This window comes from Apium graveolens, chromosome 11, assembly GCF_009905375.1.
Source record: "Apium graveolens cultivar Ventura chromosome 11, ASM990537v1, whole genome shotgun sequence".
NCBI lineage: Eukaryota > Viridiplantae > Streptophyta > Magnoliopsida > Apiales > Apiaceae > Apium > Apium graveolens.
Genome location: NC_133657.1, coordinates 181,190,120 through 181,217,530, shown reverse-complemented (window position 1 = coordinate 181,217,530; position 27,411 = coordinate 181,190,120). Strand labels below are relative to the sequence as shown.

Sequence of the window (27,411 nt, the reverse complement as noted above, 5' to 3'; positions counted from 1 at the left end):
AAAGATGATGCTTTACACATTAGAGATGAACTGTTAAAATTGAATAAATCTCTAAAAGCTGACTTAGAAAAGGAAAGAAAGATTATCAGAATTTGGACTAACTCTGGCAGAACAACTCAGAATTTATTAAGTAGTAGAAACTGGAACGATGGCTTAGGTTATGGAGATGATAAAAGTGAAAAAGGAACTGAACAAATTGAGCCAATTGTTGTTAAACAGACTGTTAAGCCAAAGGTAAATCCTGTTAAGTTTGTAGCAAAAACTGTAAAGTCTGATTCTGAAAAGATGAAAGAGTCTGTGACATAAGTCAAAGATAAGTCAACTTCTGACAAATCAAAACAGGATAAACCAGCTGAAGTCAACATTGGCTTAATGACAAATAAATAGCTTAAGCATAAGCTGAAAGAGATTAGAAATGTGAACAAGGTAAAGGAAGTTAGGAAAAATAGGAATGGAAAGGAAGGTGTGAATAAAAGCAATAACTATATGCCTGTTCCTAATACTCCTCGAAAGAAATGTTATAACTGTGGAAACTCTAACCATCTTACTTCTTTTTGTAGGAAGAATAAAGATATAAACTCTTTACCTCCTAAATCAGGAGTTAAGTGTCAGTCTGTTAGGTTTAATCCACAAAATCCTTGTTTTTATTGTGGTAGTTTATGGCATTCCATTTATACTTGTAAGGAATATCATAGTTTGTACTATGATTATTATCAAATAAAACCTTATTTGAAGAAAGTTAGTATTATTCCCTCTAGTGTAAAGTCTGATGCAAAGTCTGATATAAATTCTGATAAACAGCATATTAGCATAAACTCTGAAATTAAATCCGCTGCAAATGCTAACAAACTTAAAAAGGCCAAAGGATCCAAGCAAGTCTGGGTCCTTAAAACTAACCATTAGTGGTCTTTGTGATTGCAGGGCAACATAAAAAACATCGTAGTTCTGGATAGTGGATGTTCAGGACATATGAATGGAAATAAAGCCCTACTATCAGACTTTGTAGAGAAAGCTGGCCCAAGAGTTTTTTATGGAGATGGTAACATGGGAAAAACTCTGGGATATGGAAATATCAATCTTGGGAATATTATCATTGAAACAGTAGCTCTTGTCTCAGGACTTAAACATAATCTGCTAAGTGTGAGTCAAATCTGTGACAGAGGTTATCATGTGGATTTCTTTGAAGAACACTGTGAAGTTGTAAACAATTCTACAGGCAAAGTGGTTCTGAAAGGTTACAGGCATGGTAACATTTATGAAGCCAGACTTTCAACAAGTACTAATGGTTCTGTAATCTGTCTGTTGAGTAAAGCATCAATGGAAGAAAGCCGGAATTGGCACAAAAAACTCTCTCATTTAAATTTCAACAACATAAATGAGCTTGTAAGGAAAGATCTTGTGAGAGGACTGCCAAAATCAGTATTTGCTCCTGATGGCCTTTGTGATTATGTCAAAAGGCAAAACAAAGAAAATCTTCATTCAAGAGCAAAACTGAATCATCAATTTTTTAGCCTTATCACCTACTGCATGTTGATCTATTTGGTCTAGTCAATGTCATGTCTATTACAAAGAAGAAATATGCTATGGTTATAGTGGATGAGTTCACCAGTTACACTTGGGTGTATTTCTTGCACAAGAAGAATGAGACTGCATTTACTCTAACTGATCATGTCAAACAGCTGGATAAATTGGTCAAAGATTATGTCAAAATTATAAGAAGTGATAATGGCACTGCGTTCAAGAATTCAATCATGGAAGAGTTCTGCAAAGAGCATAAAATCAAATAGGAATTTTCTGCACCTGGAACTCCACAACAAAATGGAGTTGTAGAAAGAAAGAACAAGACTCTCATTGAAGCTGCACGAAACATGCTTGATGAAGCAAAGCTGCCAACCTACTTTTGGGCTGAAGCTGTGCAGACTACTTGTTTTACACAGAAAGCTACACTCATAAACAAGCATGGAAAAACACCATATGAGATGGTGAAGAAAAAGAAGCCAAATCTGAAATACTTTCATGTATTTGGATGTAAGTGTTTTGTTCTTAAGACTCATCCTGAACAGCTGTCAAAATTTGATCTAAAAGCCGATGAAGGAATTTTTGTTGGATATCCACTTTCGATAAAAGCCTTCAGAGTCTACAATTTAAGAATAAGGGTTGTCATGGAATCTATCAATGTATCTTTTGTTGATAAGAAAATTACTGGACTTGAAGATTTCAATGATTATAATCAACTGAGATTTGAAAATCAAGATTTAAACTCTAATACTGTAAATTCTGAAGACTTAAACTCTGATCCTGTAACTTCTGACGAGTTAAGTTCTGATGTCATTGAAACTGTGGTAACTACTCCAAGGGAAAATGCACCTGTCCAGGGGGAGCAAGCTGAAGATCCTACCACAACTCAAGACTCACAAGAAGCATCAGAACCTGTCACTGGCTCTTCAAGTTCTGATTCATCAAGTTCTGATGTGCCAAGTTCTGATAATTCTGGAAACTCTGATAATTCAAATCCTGAAGGATCAAACTCAAATTCTGAAGTTTCAGAGAGCATAACTATAGGGGGAGCATCAGAAAATGCTGATGGAGACAACATGGATCATGGGGGAGGATCCAGTTCTAGAAATCAATTTCCATCTGCAAGGAAGTGGACCAAATCACATACACCTGACTTAATAATTGGAGATCCTGAAGCAGGTGTCAGAACGAGAAATGCAACATCAAATAAATGTCTCTATCATTCTTTTCTATCTCAGACTGAATCAAAGAAAGTGGAAGAAGCTCTTCAAGATGCTGATTGGGTGCAAGCAATGCTGGAAGAGTTAAATGAATTTGAAAGAAACAAAGTATGGACCCTAGTGCCAAGACCAAAGAACAGATCTATTGGTGGCACAAAATGGGTGTTCAGAAACAAAACTGACAATGATGGCATAATTACAAGGAACAAAGCAAGGCTGGTTGCTAAGGGTTACTCTCAACAGGAGGATATTGATTATGATGAAACATTTGCACCAGTTGCTAGATTGGAAGCCATAAGAATCTTTTTGGCTTATGCTGCTCACAAAAAGTTTAAAGTCTTTCAAATGAATATGAAAAGTGCTTTTCTCATTGGAGAATTGGAGGAAGAAGTATATGTTGAACAACCTCCAGGATTTGAAGATTCAAAATTTCCAAATTAGGTCTACAGGCTTGACAAAGCACTTTATGGCCTTAAGCAAGCTCCAAGTGCATGGTATGAGACTTTAGCTCAATTCCTTCTGGAAAGTGGATTTCACAGAGGCACAATTGATAAAACACTGTTCTACCTCAACCATGGAAAGGACTTACTTTTGGTACAGATATATGTTGATGATATCATATTTGGTTCTACAAATGCCAAACTCTGTGAAAGGTTTGCAAAGCTAATGCAGTCAAGATATCAAATGAGTATGATGGGAGAACTTAGCTATTTTATGGGACATCAAGTCAAGCAAAATGAAGAAGGTACTTTTATCTGTCAATCTAAGCACACCAGAAATTTACTGTAGAAATTTGGAATACAAGACTGTTCAACTGCATCCACTCCCATGGCCACTGCAACCAAGTTAGATAAAGGTACTGGTTCATCAATAGATATTACTAACTACAGAGGTATGATTGGCTCTTTACTCTATTTAACTGCAAGTAGACCTGATATCATGTATGCTACCTGTCTTTGTGCAAGATTTCAGGCTGAAATTTGAAATGCAAGACTGTTCAACTGCATCCACTCCCATGGCCACTGTAACCAAGTTAGATAAAGATACTGGTTCATCAATAGATATTACTAATTACAGAGGTATGATTGGCTCTTTACTCTATTCAACTGCAAGTAGACCTGATATCATGTATATAACCTGTCTTTGTGCAAGATTTCAGGCTGATCCAAGAGAACCTCATCTAATAGATGTGAAAAGAATTTTCAAGTACCTCAAGAGTACAGCTGATCTAGGATTATGGTATTCTAGAGAATCAGATTTTAAGCTAATAGGTTACTCAGATGCAGATTTTCCAGGATGCAAAATAGACGGGAAAAGCACTAGTGGAAGCTGCCAATTTCTTGGAGGCAGATTGGTTTCCTGGTTTAGCAAGAAACATAAATCAATTTCCAGATCAACTGCAGAAGAAGAATATATTGCTGTAGGAAGCTGTTGTGCACAAATTCTTTGGATGAAGAATCAGCTACTTGTCTATGGGTTAGAATTTTCTAAAATACCTATTTACTGTGATAATCAAAGTGTTATTGCTATGATAGGTAATCCAGTTCAACACTCAATGACAAAGCACATCAGAATTAGGTACCATTTCATAAGGGAACATGTGATGGAAGGTACAGTGGAATTGCATTTTGTTCCAACAGACCAACAACTAGCAGATATCTTCACAAAACCACTATGTGAAGCTACTTTTACAGGACAGGTAAATGAACTTGGAATGGTTTCAGGTTCTTTCTCTAAATCTGCTTAGTTTTTGTTCTCATGCATCAGACTTTATGATCAGTGTTTACAGATTGTCTTATCTTCATGTAATATGTGCTTAAATTATAATTCAAGGAAACTAATTACTGATGCAAGCAAATTTTCTATTCAAAAGAAGATAAATTCTGAAATTGCTCAAACTCAAAATCTGATAGCAAGTACTGAAATTCAAAATCTGATATCAAGTTCTGATGAGCAAAGTCTGACAAAGCCTGATGTTCTGATACAAGGTGGAAGTCAAGATTCTCAAAAGTTTATGCAAACTCTGAAGCTCAAGGGAAAGCAGACTACTGTCTACTACAAGGATCCCAAGATTCAGACACTTGGTGAGGAAATTGCTAGAAGATTATTTCTGAAACATAATCCAGGAATGGATTTAGAAAATCTCAAGGATGAAGAAGCTAGATTTAAAGCTGAAAAGAAAAATCTAAAGCCAAAAGCTTCTGTTGCAAAGAAACCTCCAAGGCCTAAGGAAAAAGGCATTGTGATCAAGGAGAAATTAAATACCGAGGCATCAAAGCCCAAAACAAGATCACAAACTGAGATTGATCCCAAAGTTAAAGGGAAAAGAAAAGTTGATGAGCCAATCAAGCCACAGGAGATAAAAATTCCTCATTTCTGATAGAACCTGTGTGCAAAATGGTTCAAGTTACTGATGATATTCTTGCTGAAGATGCATATGTTCAAACTCTGAAAAGAAAGAAGATTTCTGAAGAATCAAAGACAACCTCTAACAAAGCTCAAGTTGTTCAGAGTGAAGAACTGCAAGCTACAACAGAAATAACAAGTTCTGATAAATTCATCAAGACATCAAGCTCTGACAGTGCTCAAATTGATTTAGAAAAAATGGAAGTAGCTGATAAAAATAAACTTCTGTGGAAAAATGTCAAACCATCATATCCAAAGAAAAGCCAACTGTTATCTGATTTCGTGACTATTGGGTTAAATGCTAGAGAACCAAGAGACAGGGCTGGACTAGGTTCTGATGAAGCTAAGATCATGACAGGACATGAAGTTGCTACTAGAGATCCATTTTTTTGACTGACAGACCTCTTGAAGATGTTACATAGAAACATCTTGATAAAGTTATATCTGTTCAAGTGGTACTGAATGTTCATGACAAGCACAATGTCAAGAAAAAATTGATTCTATTTCTAGAAGATGGAAGGACATATCAGATATCAGAATCAGATGTGCTAAACAAATCACTGAAAGAACTTCAATTCTTTCATTACCTTTTAGAGGTAAAGTCTGATATTACTAGGAGATGGTCAAACTTTATATTGAATACCATCAGAGATAAAGCAAGAATTTCTGGTTCAAGAGTTACAAAATTTATTCCTAGTATTGTTGAAGATGATGGAAGTGAAACTCCAATGGGGAAGGATTCTGCTAAGCTTGAAGTGTTACTGAATGAGAAATGTCTGTGCTACAATAAAGATTCTTCTCATCCAAGGGTAATAAGACTGAATGATGGTTTAGAAAGAAACCATATCTCTGCTTTAAGGACTGCAATCTACCAGATTGAAAGTCAGAATGAAGAGATAAAGCAAGTGAAGACTACAATGTCTCAAGTCCTGAGGATTAAAGAAGAAAAGCTGATATCAAGCTTTGTCAAGAATCATTTTGGATTCATATTGACTCAGTGAGATTGGTAAAAGCTACAAGGACTGTGAGTTGTAGTTAGTTATCTAGTTAAACTCTTATTTGCATTTGTACTTAAATGTTTTTGATATCATCAAATCTATTAACTTGTATATTTTGCATAATTTACAAGTTGGGGGAGATTGTTAGATATATTTGAGATGTCATGTCTAATATGATTTGTGTTTAGTTTTCAGAACTTAACAACAGGATAAATCAGGACTTACTGGAAGTCAGAACTTAATATTAGAACTTAAGTGCAGGAAGACTTACAGTTAAGGAAGGAAGCTGATTTACAATAGAAGATCGAGACTAAAACAAAAGAAGATATGCATGAAAAGAGTTAGAAGACTGGAAGACTTATAAAAGATATCTAATTGATATATTTTAGGAGACAGAATTATATTCCATATCAATTAGAATATATCGTGTAACTGTGTAATATATAAACACAGACTTAGGGTTTACACTATATGTGCTATCATTATCGAGAAGATTATACATTGTAACCTAGCAACTCTTAGTGATATTTGTTCATCACTGAGAGAGAACAACAGTTCTTATTGTAACAGAGTTTATTCAATATACTTGATCTTTGTTACATACTTGTGTTAAATTGATTTGATTGTATTAACACTGTATTCAAACCCCTTCTACAGTGTTGTGTGACCTAACAGTCAGAAAACTCCTTGATGTCACAAATGTACAACATGTCTCCCTTATTTACTGTGGGTTGGGATTTGGCTAGAGCTTGCTCTTATCTTTGTCTTTTTTGTCTTGAAGATGGGTAAATTTAGCTCAAGAATTGGTAAACTATCATAGTCTACTAGTTCATCCTTAGGAATAATTGGCTCACCATGAATATTCCTTGTTTGATCCACCACTTTGAATTCTTCAAATACCACTGAGGGTTTTGATGTCTGATTTATAGTTGTAGACTTTTTGGGAAACTGATCTTCCGATTCCTCATCATTAAAGTTCACTTTTCTCTTGGAATGGAGTTTGTATCTAAATCTCCTTTTCTGCTGTGATTCTTCTTGCATTTTCAGATCCTTATGTTCAGTAATTACAGTTGGTTATACAGGAATCTCTGTTGTGGTTTTACAGCTTGAAGCTTGGCCAAGATAGCAGCTTGTTCTTTCTTTTGCTTTTGCTTCTTAGCATCCAAAGCAGCTTGCTTCTTTTCTAGCCTGATTCTTTCTTTCTCTTCCTTCTTAGCTTCCACAAATAGTGGATGTCCAACCCCACACAAATCTCCTTACCATTTCTTTAAATTTTGGCAATTCTTCTTTTCAATGTTGAATCAGCTAGATCCTTGTAGAATGCAATAGATCTTGAGAACAGTTTCTTTTCATCTGGTTTTGGTGTCTCATACACTATATCCATAGGATTCTTGTCTGAAAACTTAGGATAGTTCCATTTGGCCTTCATGATGAGATCTTTCTTTGGAGATTTGACACAGGAAGTTTGACCCCTTTCCAGATAGTTCATACTTATATCATTCACAGAGATTTTCATGACTTTAGAGTGATGATTGAAAAATTTGTCTGGCTTCTGTGTTGGGCCAAATATCTTCTGGATGTTCTCATCAATTTTCTTCCAATTGATTGGACTCAATTGCTTCTTCTCAGTTGCTCTTAAATTGGCTGCTGCTTCTTTGATTAGATCTATGCTATCTTTAGCAGGTGGCTTTGTGAAAACAATTGTTGGCATAATTGCTTTACTTATATGAATATTGAGCACTTTTTGCTACCCTCACTTCTTGATTCCCCTTGACTGAATAAGACAATTGAGCTTTCTTTCTCCCTCTTAGAAGAAGTTTCTTTCTCCCCCTTTTTGTTATAAGCAAGTTGAGTAGAAGAGGAGGTTTGTGCTGCCACTAGCCTTTGAAGCAAGTCCGTTTGTTGTGCTTGGTGGAGATGTATTGATGTTAGAGAGGCTTCCATTGCTGTCATTCTGGTATCCAAGGAATCTATCTTTGTGTCAAGATCAGAATTCTTCCTGTGTTGTCTCTTAATGTCAAGCATTGTGGCTTCTGGAAGTTTGGAATCCAATCAGTCAGAAATGTCTCTTTTTATTTGATCAATTTCACCTTTGATAGAGGTGACATCCTGAGTATGTTGAAATCCTTGGATTTGTTGCAATTGAAGAGAAGCAAGATGTGCTTGCAGAAGCTTCTTGGTGCTGACATTTGCTGTTGATTGAAGAGCAAAGTGTGTTTGGCTGATAAGTTGGATGAGTGTGGTCTTGAAATGGTGTTCATCACATTTCTTGAAGCCCATGATGGCATGCCTGATCTGGAACTAGGGCCTACTTCCCCCCTATGTCCAATGGCTCTTCTTCACTTTCTGCATCCTCACCACCAAAGAAATCTTCTGAACCACCAGTCTCATAGTCAATATCACAAGCTATAAAGGGAAAAGCTATGATTGCATTCTTTGCTCTTTGCATGGACTGTATGGTGTGCACTAAATTGAGCATCCTTTCCGCATTGTCATTGTCCTGTCCAGCTAGAAGTTGATATGTTGAAACAGGGTGAGTAAATGTCTCAGCATCCAAGGAGGTAAAATCTATAACAGCTTGACTTTGCTGAAATAGTCCCTCCCTGTTTGCATCCTGGACATTCATTAACTCACTTGCAATGACATCCACCCTTATATCTTCTGTACCTGCACCTCTCTCAATATCTCTCTTTTCTTGCATCAAGGTCTCACCTTGGCTCCCCACCCTCATACCCCCACCTTCACCATCTAAGGTGGGACTCCTCTCACTCACTTTTGCCAGTCCTGAAGAAATGGACTACATTGGATCACTCTTTTCCTCTCCTTTTTCCTGGGAGCAACCCAGACTCACACTCAAATCACTCCCTTCCCTCAGTCCTAGGAGTGATTGCACCACTACTAAGTCTTCTGCACTTGTAAGAATAGATGAAATTTGAAGCTGTGCAGAGACACCCGACGGATGACGAATATCCATCAGGTTAACAGTTTGACTATTGGACGGATGACTGCTGTTAAGCTTATCCGTCGGGATACAATCACCACTCGACGAATGATAGATATCCATAGGGATAGAAGAAATAATTGAGTTTTGAGGGGAGACTATTGTAGACTCTGTGCAGATTGATGAAAATTTTAGCACAAATGTCTCAATAGTCTCAGAAAGAAATGGCAAGTGAGCCAACAAATCATCTAGAAGATGATGCTCACTTGCATGGATTTTTTGCTTCTCCAAGAGAGTTAAAGATGGAGAATTTGGTTGAGATGTATGAATCATATCAACATCCAATGAGTGTGTGGGAGAATTTGGTGTATCAGGTGCATTTATTATAAGAAATTTTGGCTGTGACTCCACATTTATTGGAGCCACATCAACCTGACTTTGAGAAGGTGCTGTGATTGGGTCTTTTGCACCAGTTTGCACAGTGTGTGAACCCTGTGCATCCCCAAGTGTTTTTGATCTTTTCTTTCTGGCATAAGTTTATGGTGAGCTAGTGTCCCTACCCCTCTTGGCCTGTGCTCCTGGTTGGGAGCTTGTTTCAATGGAAACATCCTTTTGGGAGGATGAAACCAGTAATGAGCTAATATCCTTATTAATAACCACAGTTTGTTGGGAAACTGTGATGTGGCTAGGTTTGGGTACAATCTTCTCACCAGCCTTATCCTTAGGGCTTCTTTGATTTTCACCCTGTCCCTCACCTTTCTTACCCACCTTCACACTCCCCTCTTTAGGTTTGGTGGATTTTACAACTGGTTTCTTTTGAAAGAAATCAGAGGGGGCTTTCTTAGTTTTGGATTTAGAAACTTTTTTTGGTTCGGTAGCTTGAGTAGGCAACTGTTGGGTCATTGACACAGTTGCGATAGCTACACTAGAAAGCAAAGAAGTTCGTGAGGTAGGAAGAGTGGAAACAGAAGAAATTACCTCACTTACCTGAGGTCCCTCTATTACTGGAAAGTAGAATAAGGGAACCTTCTTGTGATGGTTTGCTCTATTTAAATCTGCAATGGTCCTTCTTTCGTGAACCCAACAATTCAGCTTGTTGGTTGGTTTCTCAATTACAATTTCCTCAACAAGATGGTTAGCAAACATCATGAAAAATCTAGCATAATAGACACTTCTACCTCTCTTATTGATCTCTCCTAACTTAAATCTTAACTCAAGCAAAACTAAATCACTGAAATTGAAATACTTATCAGTAACTAGCATGTTAAGCATAGAAATGTTTATAAAGTCAAAGTTACTAACTTTACCAGAAAACACCTTAGTTACTACATCACACAGGTAACTCCATTCTTTCTTAAGACCCAACCTCCTAATTTCACTTAATTTAGAAGTAGTGAGTGCATAGCCCATGGAATTAAGCATATTAACAATGTCAGTGTCTGTGTGTGGAGCAATTATAGTATTATTAGGAATATTGAAGCATGCTTTAACAATATCACTATTTATGCAAAATTGCTTACCTTTCAAAGTGAATGTATGGTCTTGTCTGTTGAGTTGTACAGTGCAGTTGTCCATATCTCTTCACAAACATATTTCTTAACTAGCACCTCCAAACTTAAAATATTCACTGTCCTCAATGAAGGTAATGGTAAGGAATCAGGCATACATACTCGGAATCAGGATCATCACCCTCAATGGGTGGAATGTTAGGAGTATCAGGAGGCGGGTACACAGAGTCCTCACTGAACACTAGCCACTGAATGTTAACTCCTGTGGCTCTCAATGCAGTCCCCAACGCCTAGGTAAGGTCCTGTGCAAACCTGCTATGGATGTCATGCATCGCATCCATCCTCCTCATCAAGCAGCTATACTGCGCTGAACTCAAACTAGCACTGCCCTCACCATTCTGCTGCTGCTACGAAGAACCGGGCTCACCCCTCTGAGCTCTCCAAGATGCTATACTAGCCTGATCAGAACCACCGGTATATGTCTGATCAGCTGGTCATCCAACCGGCAAGTGATCAAAAGAGTAACCGAGCCCCTTCTCATCCGGCTTCCTACTGTACCAATCCTGCATCACTGCTATAGTCGAACTGTCCATCGGGGCACTGGGCATCTGCAGCTGCTCGTGTGTGGGCCAATGAACTCCGACCGCCATACACAGCTTTGTCATAATAGACGGATAGGAAATAGATCTTGTAGTGCTGCCTCGAAGAAACCTTAAAATACCCAGATAAATCACAGGCCCCAAGTCCACATAATCACCCTGCAGAATATCCCATAATAACCGTGCATGCTCCACATTAACATCATGCACGTGAGAAGATGACATGATGTTTGCACAAATAAAAGAATTCCATGCACGTGCAAACCTGTTCATGCACGATGCAGGGAAAGTGGCATACTCGTTCGTGCCCCTCTTAAACTTCCAATGAGTCTCTGGCACACACAACGTAGCAACAATCAAGTCCAAGTTAAAATCATCCCCCATCTTAGCATTCCAATCCTCCTGCTCTGGCCTCCTCTCGGGCTAGTTAAGCACCCTCTGAATAGCCTCAGCACTGTAATCCACCATCAACCCCCTCACCACAGTAAAACAATTCTTATGCGCCTTCGAATTCGTGTAAAACTCGCGCACAACATTCATGGGCAGAACAACGGGTGTCTCACAATTTACGACCCAACCCATCTCCAAAATTATCTCTAGCAACTTACCATCCTTACCCGATGGCAGGAAACCCCTCTCCTTCGCAATCAGCTTCCTCAACAGTCTCACATACTCCGCTTCAGCCTCTGGAGTAGAAAACCAAGGCCTCACACCACCAACACTCGAAGAATCGGTGGTGCTGCTGCTAACTTGAGTTCTTTGTCTCTTGGGAGCCATTAAATTTGAATAAGTTTGAGAAAAGAAAAGTATATAAGAGAGATTTGTGTTTGAGAATTAAGAAGTGATGGAGAAGATTGTGTATAAGTGTGTGTATATATAGGGAATTAGTTTTGGAAAAGAAGTGGGATTTGATTAAGGGAATAATGGGAGTAATGGGGGTAATGAAATTGATTTGGAGAAGGAAATATGGAAATGGAGGGAGTAAAATTCGGATGGGGTTTATTTTGTTTTTTAATTTTGAATTTTTCTATTTTTTTTCAGCTTCACGGGCTAGCGCGGCCGCGCGCTATCATAGCGCGGGTGCGCCGTGCTTCTGTCAATCCAGAGCGGCCACCCTGCCAGGCAGCGCGGGCGCGCACAGTCTCTGTTCTATCAGCGTGACTGCCCCGCTTCCCAGCGCGGGTGCACCGTGCTTCTGTAGTTGAACTGAATTTTTTACTTTTTCTAATTTTTTTGGAGTTTTCTTCTTATTTTCTTCTTCCTCTATCTACCAATGTACAACAAACTTGGGTTGCCTCCCAAGAAGCGCTTGGTTTACGTCGATAGCTTGACGTAGAATCCCCATATCAAGTGGATATTAAAATGGCACTAACCACCTCCCGGTTTTCCATATCTCTATAGTAATGCTTCCAATGCTGCCCATTCACCTTGAACGCTTGGCCTGGATCATTCTCAAAAATCTCCACCGCTCCATGTGGAAACACAGTTTTGACAACAAATGACCCTGACCATCTTGACTTCAACTTTCCAGGAAAAAGACGGAGATGAGAGTTGAACTAAAGAACTTGTTGCCCCGACACAAATGACTTGAGCACCAAACCCCTATCGTGCCACCTCTTGAATTTCTCCTTATACATTTTATTGTTCTCATACGCCTGAAGTCGAAACTCGTCAAGTTTATTCAATTAAAGCATCCTTTTCCTACCAGCTGCATCCATATCAAGGTTTAATTTTTTTAAAGCCCAATATGCTTTGTGCTCTAGCTCCACAGGCAAATGACATCCCTTACCATAAACCAACTGAAACGGTGACAAGCCTAGCGGAGTCTTGTATGCTGTTCGATACACCCAAACAGCTTCATCCAGCTTCAAAGACCAATCCTTCCTTGATGGACAAACAACTTTCTCTAGATAACGTTTGATCTCTCTTTTAGATGCCTCAGCTTAACAATTAGTCTGAGGATAGTAAGCTGTAGCAATGTGATGATTCATATTTTATCGCTGCATCATAGCAGTGAACTTGCGATTGCAGAAATGCGATCCCTTGTCACTGATTATGACTCTTGGAGTCCCAAATCTTGTGAATATCTGCTTATGAAGAAAATTTAGCACTACCTTTGCATCATTTGTCAGTAAAGCCTTGACTTCAACCCATTTCGAGACATAATCAACCTCTAACAAGATATACTGATTATTGCAAGATGAGACAAATGGCCCTATGAAGCCAATTCCCCAAACATCGAAGACCTCAACCTCGAGAAGCATATTAAGAGGCATCTCATCCCTCTTAGACATATTACCAACACACTGGCAGCGATCACACTTCAAAATGAACCGATGCGGATCCTTAAACTATGTAGGCCAGAAGAATCATGCTTGAAGGATACGACCTACTATCTTCTCTCCACCATAGTGGCCCCCATAAACAATTGAATGAAAGTCTCACAAGATACCCCCGTCTCACTGTATGGAATACATCTCCTGATGATTTAGTCAGCTCCTTACCTAAAGAAAAATGGCTCATCCCACATGTACCACTTTACCTCATGAAGAAACTTCTTCCTTTGAGCAGAAGACAAGTCTGGAGGCATTATATTGCTAACAAGGTAGTTCACAATGTCTGTGAAACACAGTTCCCCTTCTTGCACCCCAAATAATTCTCATTGGGAAAAGACTCATTTATCAATGTCTTATCCTGTGAAGTCGCAGTCGAATCTTCTAACCGCGATAGATGATCAGCGACTTGATTCTCAGTAACTTTCCTATCCTTGATCTCTAATTCAAACTCCTGCTGTAAAAGAACCAATAGAATCAATCTAGGCTTCGAGTCCTTCTTCGAGACGAGATAGCGAATAGCAACGTGATCAGTGAAAACTGTCACCTTCGTCCCAAACAAATAAGATCGAAACTTCTCAAAACCGTAGACATTGGCTAAGAGTTCTTTCTCAGTATTAGTATAGTTCAGTTGAGCACCATTTAGGGTCTTACTAGCATAGTAGACCACATGAAATATATTGTTCTTCCTCTGCCCAAAAACTGCTCCAACTGCAAAGTCACTTGCATCGCACATCATCTCAAAAGGTTCATTCCAATTAGGCGCAGTTATGACAAGTGCCGTGATTAAACTCTTCTTTAAGATCTCAAAACCAGCTAGGCATTCGTCATCAAACTTAAAGGGGACATCATTCTCTAGAAGATTGCACAATGGTTTAGAGAATTTTGAAAAGTCCTTGATGAGCCACCTATGGAAACCCGCATGATCAAAAAAGTTGTGGACTCCCTTAACAAAAATTGGTGGAGGAAGGTTTTCAACAAACCCCACCTTGGCTTTGTCCACCTCAAGTCCTTTACTAGAGACCTTGTGCCCAAGAATGATGCCCTGTTGCACCATAAAGTGACATTTCTCCCAGTTGATAACCAGATTGGTCTCAACACACCTTTTATGGTGTAGTTGATATACCTCCTGAGCCAGAGTCTGTCACTTAAATGCGATTTACCTTGGTTCACGTGGTTTGCAGGCTATTGCGTGAGCCCGTGGATTTACCCAGTGTGCACCCGAATGGTAGCGGCTGCGGGTTCCGTATGATAAAAAAACCACAATGTTAGGTGACATTCTTCAAGAGGGCGTTGCGATAGGCCTTATATGGTGTAGTGTAATGAGATAAGTTAAGTTTGCGATTTTGAAGGAAGAATCAGGGGGATTCAGTACAGTGAAATAAAAGTGAGGTGGGTGGATATTACTAAATAAGGGTGTTTTTAGTATTATTTTAAGGTAGGTTTATAATTGATCATATATATATAGTAATACAACCATTATTTTAGAGATTACATTTAATTTTGGAGAATCTTATAGATTTTTCTAAAGTTATATTTGACAAATTATATAATTTTGATTATAATGTTCAAAGAAATTTTAGTTTATATTAATTATGTTTAGAATTACTTTTATACTTTATTTTAGAATGTACAACCTTTTTAAATGTGCATACATACTTTAAACATTTTTTTCTATACCACATTAGAGCATCCGATATTAGCGTTAATGGTGTCTAAAATAATATAAAATGATGATTATGTAAAATTTACTGAACGTGTAACTGAGCTGCTCTACTAGGGACCGTTATAATGTTAAATTTATGCTTAGAGATTTGCTACAGCTTTCTAGAGATTCACAAAAGTTTAGCCAATAAGAGGAGGTTGGCTATATTTTTAGCTAAGGGGATTTTAGATAGTTGGAGTATCCAAATTTAGACATATCAATACTATACTATACTATAATAACCAGAATGTGGTATACTTTTTAGTTTGGTTAACCCTCATTTCGATTAGGATGGTTGGATTTTCTTCATCAAATAATCACAGCCTGTTAGATTCAAAGACTAAAATAAGTTCTCGGGTTCGAATTTATAAAAATACATATAATTCTCAAGTGTAAATATTACCAAAAACAAATATTTACATTATCAATGGGTGTTTGCATCAGGTTGCAATATATTAACTCAACTTTTTTTATTATGTTCCTAAAGTTTTAAAATTATTAAAACTTTTGTGCTTATTAATTTTTTCTTTAATTATTTTCCTAACTACAAATTTTGTAAATTTTAGTTTAAATATGGGTTAGTATTATATTATATTAGTTGTTTTCAACTTTTTCTAAAATTTAAAATTTTAAAATAAAATTTAAACATGCTAATTAGTAACTGGGTTTAGTAATAACTCATGGTTAATATTATAATATTATTTATTATTAAAATATTTTTTATGTTTAGAATTATTTTTGTTAACAAAACCCTATCAAATCAACCACTTATTTCAATTATATATAAGCATTTAGTTTGATTTTCATAATAAATAACTTAGTGTAAGATCAACATAACAATCTTTAATTTTTTTAAAAAAATAGCATTTTGAATTAATTATATTTTGATGTTTTTGATATTGTTGGTATCATTTTTAGAAATTTACCTTATTTTATATAAATAATTTTAATAGTAATTCAGTTAAACAAAAGCAATCAATAAATATTGAAAAAATATGGAATCAAAAATATATTTGATTGTTAAGATGATTAGAAAATATAATTAAATATAATAAAATTATAAAATGTACATTAGAAGGTTCAATTACAATTTTAAATTTTAAATACAAAGAATTTAGACACAGTGAAAGGTGAGCATATTTGGGAATGGAGACTAACCATCAAAATTTAACTTTCACTAATAACTCAAACATAATAGACTAGAGATAAACAAGACCAATTTGTAATATTCGTTCATCACGTCTTTGCCACATGTCAAAGCCACGTGTAATACGCAACTCCTACAACTCTCTTGTGTTCATTTAAACACACTATACAATTATAATTTCTCACTTCACTTCAGCTAGAGATGGATAGAAAACATCCACTAGGAAGAGGTTTCCAACCATATCAAAAAATTAGTGAGCACCAACACATACTCTTTCCTCATAATATTTTCCGTCTCTTTAGTGCATTTTTTTATCATTTTATCATTTCATTATTAATTTTTGTGCTAACAAAATGATGCCCGTACACGCATGTGTTTATGTGTATATTGGGGGCATATATAATTTTATGATTGTTTATTTGCAATTTGAAATGCTTCCATTAGAAGATCTAATTTTATTTAGATGTGAGGTGCATTTCTCTCATTTAATAAGTAGCCATGGTACTTCATGCAATTACAAAGCATCTTTCTTACTTTCATGTCTCTCTTTGATCTATAGTTACAAATCAATATTTTTAATTAGGCCTTTCTTCAGCTCCAATTCTATAATAACTATAACTAAGAAGAGATATGGTTGATGACAACACACATATTTACCCATTCAAATTCAAATATATCACAGTTTTCAAACTATAGATATATATTGCCTATTATGCTTATCAAAAAATAATGCACAACACATCTGTAACGACTCGTATACTTTTATATTTAATTAAAGTGTAATTATGAAATTATTAATTGGATAATATATGTGTATAACTTCTGTCAGCTATGTGTTGGTTTACTTTTATTTATGTGTGTGAATTATGGTGTCGGTATGGTGGTTGTGTAATTAATTATGGACTTTTATTGAATTGTTTTCACTTTTAAAAGTGGATTTAATACAAGTTTATTTGTGTAAATATGTGCATTGTCTCTAAAATTATTTTTATGACTTTACAATTTCAATATTTATTTTTGGGATTTTATAAAATTTAGAAATCAATATTTCAACAATTATTTAACCCTGTATGATTGTCTAACTGTATTTATTTGTAAAATATGTATTTAAATCCTGAATTCATCAAAAATTATGGAACTCAGGTTTATTTAAGTTGGAAATATTCTGGAAATTTTAAAATTATTTTGGGGATTTTTGAGATTAATTTTACCCGCACATTGATTAATTTATTTGAGAAAAGCGGGTATAAATTGCATTTCAGAAATTGTTTTAAAATTTCAAAATGTACGTTTTTATTTACTTCAGGATATTTGTAACGTTTTAAGACTCTTTCCGTGATTTTCTGAATTTCTTTTAAGTGCAGCTCGGTTCGTTAATTATCAAATGCGGGTATGAGTTGTGTTTCAAAAATGCTTTAAAAATTATGAAAAATTTATTTTATTAGTTTCGGGATTTTTAGAAAATTTTAAAACTATTTTTGTGCTTTTACGAGTTTATTTTAATCGCGACTCGGTTCGTTTAATTTCAAATTTAAGGTCAAAACAGCCCATCAAACCATCGTATTTATCTCAAATTCCACGTGTCAACATTTCAGCGAATTAGTAATACGTGTTGTAAACTGAGTAAGGGAAAAAACAAGTAATAAACAACCCACCCCCTGTTCACTCATCTTTCTCCCTCACTCTCTCTTACTCTCTCTGTTCGATCTCTCCTCTCATATCTCTCCCTTTCCTCTCTTTTTCTTGTTGTTCTTTTTCCTATTTCTTTCTCTCGGTTTCTTTCTTGTTTCCCAGACGTTCTCTTCGCCGGCTTTCCTATTCCGGTTCTAGTTAAAGGACTCCAGAAGTGAAGTCGAACTAAGGATAACCTAGTGATCAGTCGACAAGTGTAGCGAGGTTCTAAGCGAAGAACCTGAACGTTGAAGTCGGATCCAGGATAGTCTGATAGTAAGGCGATAAAGCAGAGTGTCCAAGTTAGTCCAAGGTCGATCGGTAATAGTGGTAACGCTCTGCAAGGCAAGTACCCCTGACCATTTTTTTATGATTCAGTATATCTGAATAGCTAAATGTTTTATTCTCGTAATGGAACAGAAATGTTTTAAGTTACTTATCCCCTGTATTTGAAAATATTGTTTAAAATTATGTTTTGGGGAAAAGTAACTTCTGAAAACACCTATCTCTAAACGTGATTTAAATGAAAAGAGTATTGAATATTGTGTTGTGACAGATTAGTTTTAAAAAGAGATAGGTGACATTGATTTTGGAAACAGGATAAAGAGACTGTTTTGATCCACCTATGTCGTGGAATTTTGGAAAGAGGCAAAAAGGGAATTCAGTGGATATATTGGAGTTGCGTAAGAGGCCCGTTATTTGGTAACGGCCCAACATGTGGTTGCGTAGGTGGCTAATTGGATTGGGCATTCTGTTTAACTGATTAGTCCAGCATGGGGGAAAGACCAAGCTAGTCTTTTCCCAAGTTCCGGAACACATTCTATTTCTGGATGGCCGCTAGTCGCTGTCCGGTGAGGGTAGACTGATCAACTATCTTCACCGTTAAACGTCCAATAGATTTGATTGATTCAGTTTTAAAATTGATTTAACAAATCAACTTATTGAGACAGATGATGTAAAAATGAAATAGCATGCTAACCCTTGATTCTGGTAATTATACACAGCACACGACTAATATTGTTGTTTTTGGAAGCATGCTAGTTTTGAATATCCGGTTATGAATGTTTTCTAACGAGTTATGAATTCTGTTCCTATCACTATTTTATCATATATTATTTTATTGTTATTCATATAATGGTACTGTTGGGCAAGTAATTGCTCACCCTTGCAGAATATTTTATATATATTGTAGATGCTTAGGAGATTCTTCCGCGGTAGTCAGGGCAGAGTTCCAGTTCCTTTTGGAGTCAGGCTCCTCTGAGATAGTTATGCTGGACCAAAGATTGTCTGTTGAGTTGCTATATTAGGTTAATTGCATCAGGATAAATTGTAGTAAGTTGGTGTTATAATAGTTGTAACCTAAATCATACTTAAACCTGACAAAGATCTTGGTAAAGGGGTCGTAGTTATATCCTATTATTGAATTGTTTATCTTATGGTTGTTGTTGATAACGTCAACTCCTGACCCCGGGGTTGAGCCCGTCACAGTTGGTATCAGAGCTATAGGTTTGAGTCCCTGATTTAGGTTAGGAATAGAGTCAAAAGAGTATAGGAAGGTTTATATATAGATGTGGGTCATCAACTCAACTAGAGGAGCAAGTCTATGGGTTTAGTCAAGGGTTTCGGAAACGTATCCCTGACGTTTATTGAGGATTGACTGGAAAAACCCTAACCTATAGTACGTTCCCTTCGTATATGTATTATTAGTAATGTTCGATAGAGATTTTTTAGTTTTCTCAAGAAAATGAGTTTGGTTGTGAGGATTCAGCGTTGAGCGGGGCCTTGTTGTGGAAGTTGAGAGGACGCCAGCGTTATTCCTAAATATTACCTCTTCTATGTCAAGGAATGTTATAGGCCCGATTGTGTGACGACCAAGTTTTATAGTACATATGGATTGAATCGAGAGGTGATATCTTTGAACCCTTATACTTCTTCCTTGAAACGAATTTTGTTTCCAGAGTCATTGTTTCTTATCCTATACGTTGCTTACTTTTCCTGTAAGAAAGTTGGGAACTCGGAGGAAACCACTCAGGGTTCTGCTGGTTTAGTTATAAATCAGATATTTCTCCCTCTTTACTTGTCAATCTCTATTTAAGCATTGTTTCTTTTCTCGGAGACTCTATCGGTTGATTGGGGCAAATAGTGCATTTGAGTTGACGATTTGTCTATATGACAAAAGGGTCTGGTGGGACGCCACTGAATTATGTGTTGTTACCGTATGGTACTAAGACTGGCCATCTTACGTACTTGTATGGTTGCTCCCAGTCATACCTACATCTTCCTCACTGTTTCTTCTTATTCGATTCCCTCGAGTCGTAAACTTTATTGGATTTTCTACGGTAACGAATTTCTGCGATTAGATGGTCCTCGTTATGGAAATCAAGTAAGAGCGGCTGTTGAGAAGCACAGGAGTCCTATATCAAGATATCATTTAAGAATAATGGTAACCGTGAGAATTTAGGACTTAATGATGGAATTATAGACTTGGGAGAGTAAATCAGTGGTTGAGGAATTCTTTATGGGTAATAAGAAATCCTTCTTAGAAGAATGATTGGTTGGAATTGGACTATGGTGCCTAGAAAAGTACAGTGTTCCTTAAGCTGACCTGATATACTAGTTGATTTATGCAATTGGTGTTTGATATAGCCAGCGTGTAGCAGATTAGTGTTGATATGGTAATGGAGCAATGACGGAAAGTTAGTTAGTTGCTGTTGTCTTAAGGAGCCATGCTACGGTGACTAGTTTATTTATATTTTAGTTTTTCTGTACTGTTGTTGATTCTGCTACTGTTATTATTGCCATTATTGTCAATGCTTCTAATCTAAATTTCTTTTGTAAATGGACCCCGATATTAAAGACATGGGTATTGTGATTGGGTAGCATTTTCTTGATACAGGTGCATCGTTTAAACGGTGATACCTTTTGTTAAATATTTTTGTTATTGAATAAACTCAATTATATATTTCAGGAAGATGCCACCCAAGAAAGCTACCCAGTCTAAAGAAAATAGTAGTAGTCTTACGGAGAGTCCAGCTATAAATGAAATTCTAGACTTGTTGCGTCAGCAGCAGCAACAACAGTTGCAGTTAATCCAACAGGTTCAGCAACAGCAACTACTATTGCAGCAGCAACAACAAAGAGTGAACCGAAGTGTTAGTTTTAAATCTTTTCTGAATGTTAACCCTCCTGAATTTAAAGGTGAACCTAATCCGGTAGCTGCTGGAGCATGGTTAAAAGAGATGGAGAAAGTTTTCAACCTTGTTCAAGTAAGTGAGAATCTTAAGACTGATTATGCAAGCTATTTCTTGAAAAATGAAGTAAATTATTGGTGGGGGTCAACAAGGGCGTTAGAAGGAGAAGGCCCTGTTCCATGGGCTAGGTTTACTGAATTATTTTTGGAAAAGTATTTTCCTGATTGTGTGATGAATCAAATGGAGATTGAGTTTTTAGAACTGAAGCAAGGTGACAGAAGTGTAGCTGAGTATGAGGCTAAATTCACAGAGTTGGCTAGGTTTGTACCTAGTTATGTGTGCTCTGAGGCTCAGAAGGCAAGGAGGTTTCAACAAGGATTGAAGCCTAAAATTCGTAGTGGAGTGGTGGCATTGCAACTCAAGACGTATCCTTCCATAGTTCAGGCCGCCTTAGTAATTGAATTTGTTGAGAAGTTAGCCGCTAGAGAAAAAGAAGATAAGAAGCGAAAGATTGATGATATGGAAGAAGCATCAGGTCAAGAAGGATCCAGTCAGAAGTTTCATAAAAATGTCGGAAGGAGTAAGAATAAAGAATTTAGAGAGAAAAGTATTTCTTTAAATAGAATTAGTAACACCTCAGCCAGCTCTAATCAGGCCAATTCGGTTAAATCGCCTATATCGGAATATAAGCAATGCGGTAAGAGACATGGTGGAAGGTGTAAAACAAATACTGAATATTTTAGGTGTAGTCAGAAGGGACATAATGCGGCAGAATATAAGGTGGAAAATCCAGAAGTCGTATGTTATAATTATGGCAAGGTAGGGCATGTTGCCAAGAAATGTAGAAGTACTTCCCGAGATAGCATGGGAGGTAGTGCATCAAAAGGTTTGACGTCCAGTACAACCAAGGCTAAGACTTGTAATGTGATTAAAAGTTTAGCTGCTCAGGACCCTGATAAGGAACCAGGGAAATAATTGATTACCGGAAGAAGCGAACGATAATTTCTACGAAAACTAATATTAGGATAAGTATTCAAGGACATAAACAAGAAGATAAGGCGTAATTAGCGCATATAAGGGATATTAAGAAGGAAACTTCAGGATTTTGGGATGAAAGAATAATGAGATAAGGTGCATTCTGTGTTGTGCACTGATGTGATTTATAGGAAGGAGGAATGGATGTATGAAGTTTTGTGATGATTATCAAAAGTTGGAAAAGTTGACGAATAGGAATAAGTAACCCTGCATAACATTGATTATTTATGAAAGGAACGAGTTGGTTCTTGGAGGAAGACCTAAGATCAGACTACTGTCAGCTAAAGGTAAGCCTGAGGACATACCAAAGATTGTGATTAGAATGAGTTATGAGTGCTGTAAGTTTTGGTGATAATAGGCGGAGTAACGAGTGTATCAGTTATCTATAAGGAATTAAGGAATGTGGTGTATCAGGAGTTCTTGCATGGTATAATCGTATTTATTGATAACTTCCTCGCCATCTAAGGGCTAAGGAAGGCCAAGTTGAAAACCTAAAGAAATGCCGTAAAGGGGTGAACAGTAGCAATTGTATATTAAACCTTAAGAGTATGAAGTTCTGGTCAGGAGCCCGGTTGTTTGAGTAACTACCAAATAAGCAAGGTCCATTTTGGGACCGATGTCTTGAATAGGAGAGAAGAAATGAATATGGTTAAGATTACTAAGGACTAAATAGAAGAATTGGAAAGAGTAAAAGTTGGAGTTCGAATACCTAAAGGTGAATATATGAGGCTACTTTCTAACCTTGACAGATGAGAATAAGTAAAAAATGTTTGAATGTTTGGAACTAAGTTGAAAATGAGTATTGCCTATCATCCTTAGATGAAGGGTCAAAGTGAGAAGGTGATTTAGAAAATATAAGATATGTGGAGAATATATATATGATGGGTTTAAAAAGTGAACTGCAATAATCACCTACCTTGGATTGAGTTCTCTATGATAATAGTTACCCTGTTAGTAAGAGAATACTATTTTACGAAGTGTTGTGCGGTCATAAGCGTGAGTCCTCACCCAAGTGAGAGAAAGTGGAAGTAGAGATATTATTAAGTCCTGAACTAATTCAGTACCTTAAGAGTGTAGTTGTGTTGATTTGGAAGAGAATTGAAATAACTCGGGAAAGATAAAGAAAGAAAGCGGATTTGCATCGAAAGAATATGAATATATAGAATTAGGATCGTGGTTCAGGAAAAAGTTTCACCTTGAAAGAGATTGGTTAAATAGAAGGGACAAGTAGAGTCCTAAATGTATTGAACCATTCGAGGTATAAAGAAATATAGGTAAAGTTGTTTATGAGTTGGTATTATCGCCATAGTTGCAGTATATATATATATAAATAATATGTTATACATGTCAATGTTAAGGCGATATATACATGATTCAAACCAAGTTGTTGATTGAGAGTCAAAGGGCTCTCATCTGAATTTGGTTTGCGTTGAATGATCGATCCGAATTCTAGTTCGTTAAAAGCGAATCCCTAGGAATGAGTTTATGTCTATAGTGAGTATAGTTTGAATAGATCATTGAGTAGAAGAGTCTACCTGGAAGTTAGAGAAAGATATGCTTGACAAATATCCTCACTTATTTAGTTAAGTCAGTTTCCGGACAGAATCTTTTTAAGGGGGAAGGATGTAACGACTCGTATACTTTTATATTTAATTAAAGTGTAATTATGAAATTATTAATTGGATAATATATGTGTATAGCTTCTGTCAGCTATGTGTTATTTTACTTTTATCTATGTGTGTGAATTATGGTGTCCAGGGTGGTTGTGTAATTAATTATGGACTTGTATTAAATTGTTTTCACTTTTAAAAGTGGATTTAATACAAGTTTATTTGTGTAAATATGTGGATTGTCTCTAAAATTGTTTTTATGACTTTATAATTTCAATATTTATTTTTGGGATTTTATAAAATTTAGAACTCAATATTTCAACAATTATTTAACCTTGTATGATTCTCTAACTACATTTATTTGTAAAATCTGTATTTAAATCCCGAATTCTTCAAAAATTATGGAACTCATGTTTATTTGAGTTGGGAATATTCTGAGAATTTTAAAATTATTTTGGGGGTTTTTGAGATTAATTTTACCCGCGCGTTGATTCGTTTATTTGAGAAAAGCGGGTATAAATTACGTTTCAGAAATTGTTTTAAAATTTCAAAATGTACGTTTTTATTTACTTTGGGATATTTGTAACATTTTAAGACTGTTTCCGTGATTTTTCTGAATTTCTTTTAAGTGCAGCTCGGTTCGTTAATTATCAAATGCGGGTATGAGTCGTGTTTCAAAAATGCTTTAAAAATTATGAAAAATTTATTTTATTAGTTTTGGGATTTTTAGAAAATTTTAAACTATTTTTGTGCTTTTACGAGTTTATTTTAATCACGACTCTGTTCGTTTAATTTCGAATTTAAGGTCAAAATAGCCCATCAAACCTTCGTATTTATCTCAAATTCCACGTGTCAGCATTTCAGCGAATTAGTAATACATGTTGCAAACTGAGTATGGGAAAAAACAAATAATAAACAACCCACCCCCTGTTCACTCATCTTTCTCCCTCACTCTCTCTTACTCTCTCTGTTCGATCTCTCCTCTCATATCTCTTCCTCTGCTCTCTTTTTCTTGTTGTTCTTTTTCCTATTTCTTTCTCTCCGTTTCTTTCTTATTTCCCAGACGTTCTCTTCGCCGACTTTCCTATTCCGGTTCTAGTTAAAGGACTCCAGAAGTGAAGTCAAACTAAGGATAACCTAGTGATCAGTCGACAAGTGTAGCGAGGATTCAAGCGAAGAACCTGAACGTTGAAGTCGGATCCAGGATAGTCTGATAGTAAGGCGACAAAGCAGAGTGTCCAAGTTAGTCCAAGGTCGATCGGTAATAGTGGTAACGCTCTGCAAGGCAAGTACCCCTGGCCATTCTTTTATGGTTCAGTATATATGAATATCTAAATGTTTTATTCTCGTAATGGAACATAAACGTTTTAAGTTACGTATCCCCTGTATTTGAAAATGTTATTTAAAATTATGTTTTTGGGAAAAGTAACTTCTGAAAACACCTATCTCTAAATGTGATTTAAATGAAAAGCGTTTTGAATAGTGTGCTGTGATAGATTAGTTTTAAAAAGAGATAGGTGATAGTGATTTTGGAAACTGGATAAAGAGACTGTTTTGATCCACCTATGTCGTGGAATTTGGGAAAGAGGCAAAAAGGGAATTCAGTGGATCTATTGGAGTTGCATAAGAGGCCCGTTATTCGGTAACGGCCCATCATGTGGTTGCGTAAGTGGCTAATTGGATTGGGCATTCTGTTTAACCGATTAGTCCAGCATGGGGGAAAGACCTAGCTAGTCTTTTCCCAAGTTCCGGAACACATTCTATTTCTGGATGGCCGCTAGTCGCTATCCGGTGAGGGTAGACTGATCAGCTATCTTCACCCGTTAAACGTCCAATAGATTTGATTGATTCAGTTTTAAAATTTATTTAACAAATCAACTTATTGAGATAGATAATGGGAAAATGAAATAGCATGCTAAGCCTTGATTCTTGTAATTATACACAGCACACAACTAATATTTTTATTTCTGGAAGCATGCTAGTTTTGAATATCCGGTTATGAATATTTTCTAATGAGTTATAAATTCTGTTCCTATCCCTGTTTTATCATACATTGTTTTATTGTTATTCATATAATGGTACTGCTGAGCAAGCAATTGCTCACCCTTGCAGAATGTTTTAGATATATTGCAGATGCTTAGGAGATTCTTCCGCGGTAGTCAGGGCAGAGTTCCAGTTCCTTTTGGAGTCAGGCTCCTCTGAGATAGTTATACTGGACCAAAGATGGTCTGTTGAGTTGCTGTATTAGGTTAATTGCATCAGGATAAATTATAGTAAGTTGGTGTTGTAATAGTTGTAACCTAAATCATACTTAAACCTGGCAAAGATCTTGGTAAAGGGGTCGTAGTTATATCCTGTTATTGAATTATTTATCTTATGGTTGTTGTTGATAACGTCAACTCCTGACCCCGGGGTTGAGGTCGTCATGACATTCATATATAAATTTTTTATGATTTTGTTAAAATTTTATCAGAACACCGAACAATATGTAGATGAGATTTTTTTTTTTGCATCCATTTTCCCAACATACAACTAAAATTAACAACCCATTTCTATCAACAAGCAATAGATTATAGGTTGCGCAAAAAAACATTAGAATTACAATGTGTGTAATTCTAAATATAAGTAAAATAAGATAATAGAAAACTATAGTAAAAGCTTACACTAGTATTGGCAAACTGATATTTACTCCAATTTTATTTGTGAATTTCAGGAAGTATCTGCATTTATATGCTATATAACTATTTGTATACCTTTCAACAGGGATGATAAGTGCCCGGATTGACAATAATCCAACAACTGGAGATAAATAATGCATCGTCAAAGACCCAGATCAGTTCATGCTGATGGCAAATATGATCCGCCTTACATGGAAAAGCATTTAATCCCATGGAAAAATATTCGGTGATGCCAAAGAACTACTACAAGAAAGTGTGTCTGAGTTCATCAGCTTTGTCACCAGTGAAGCAAACTTCCGGTGCCAGAGGGAGAAATCTAAGACCATAACCGCGGGAGATGTGCTTTGGGCGATGAGCAGTTTGGGATTTGACGACTACATTAAGCCACTAACCATCTACCTAGAAGGCTCCCGCGAGGCTGATGGTGGTGAGCGTAGATCATTAAGGGTTGAGCCGCTGATGAGGAGGCCAGTTGAGCTTGGGGCAACAGGGATTCCTCCTACATTTCCACCAGGGTACACTACAAGAAAGTCAGGGTATTTTCGACCAACTAAAAATGACTACGGCTAAATTCTTCCGTATTTGGTCGATTTTAAGGGACACGGGTAAATTCAACCATTTACGGTCGAATTTAGGAGCAGTCGTTTTTAAACGGTCAAATTTAATAGCTAAATTCAACCGCTTTTTATGACTTTTTTTCGGTCGAATTTAGTACTTTGCTAAAAAAGGGGGAAACTTCCCACCAATAACTTGAATTTTAGAAAAATAAATTCAACCATTTTTGGTCGAATTCAGTAAATGGTTTGGGTGGGAAATTTCCCGCCTTTTTTTCAAAATGAATGGAAATAACA

The 27,411-nt window shown here is 36.4% G+C and overlaps 1 pseudogene; it reads left to right on the top strand.

The window, feature by feature from the left end:
* Positions 1 to 27,411, top strand: part of LOC141696226 (uncharacterized) — a 64,201-nt pseudogene that overhangs the window by 33,022 nt on the left and 3,768 nt on the right.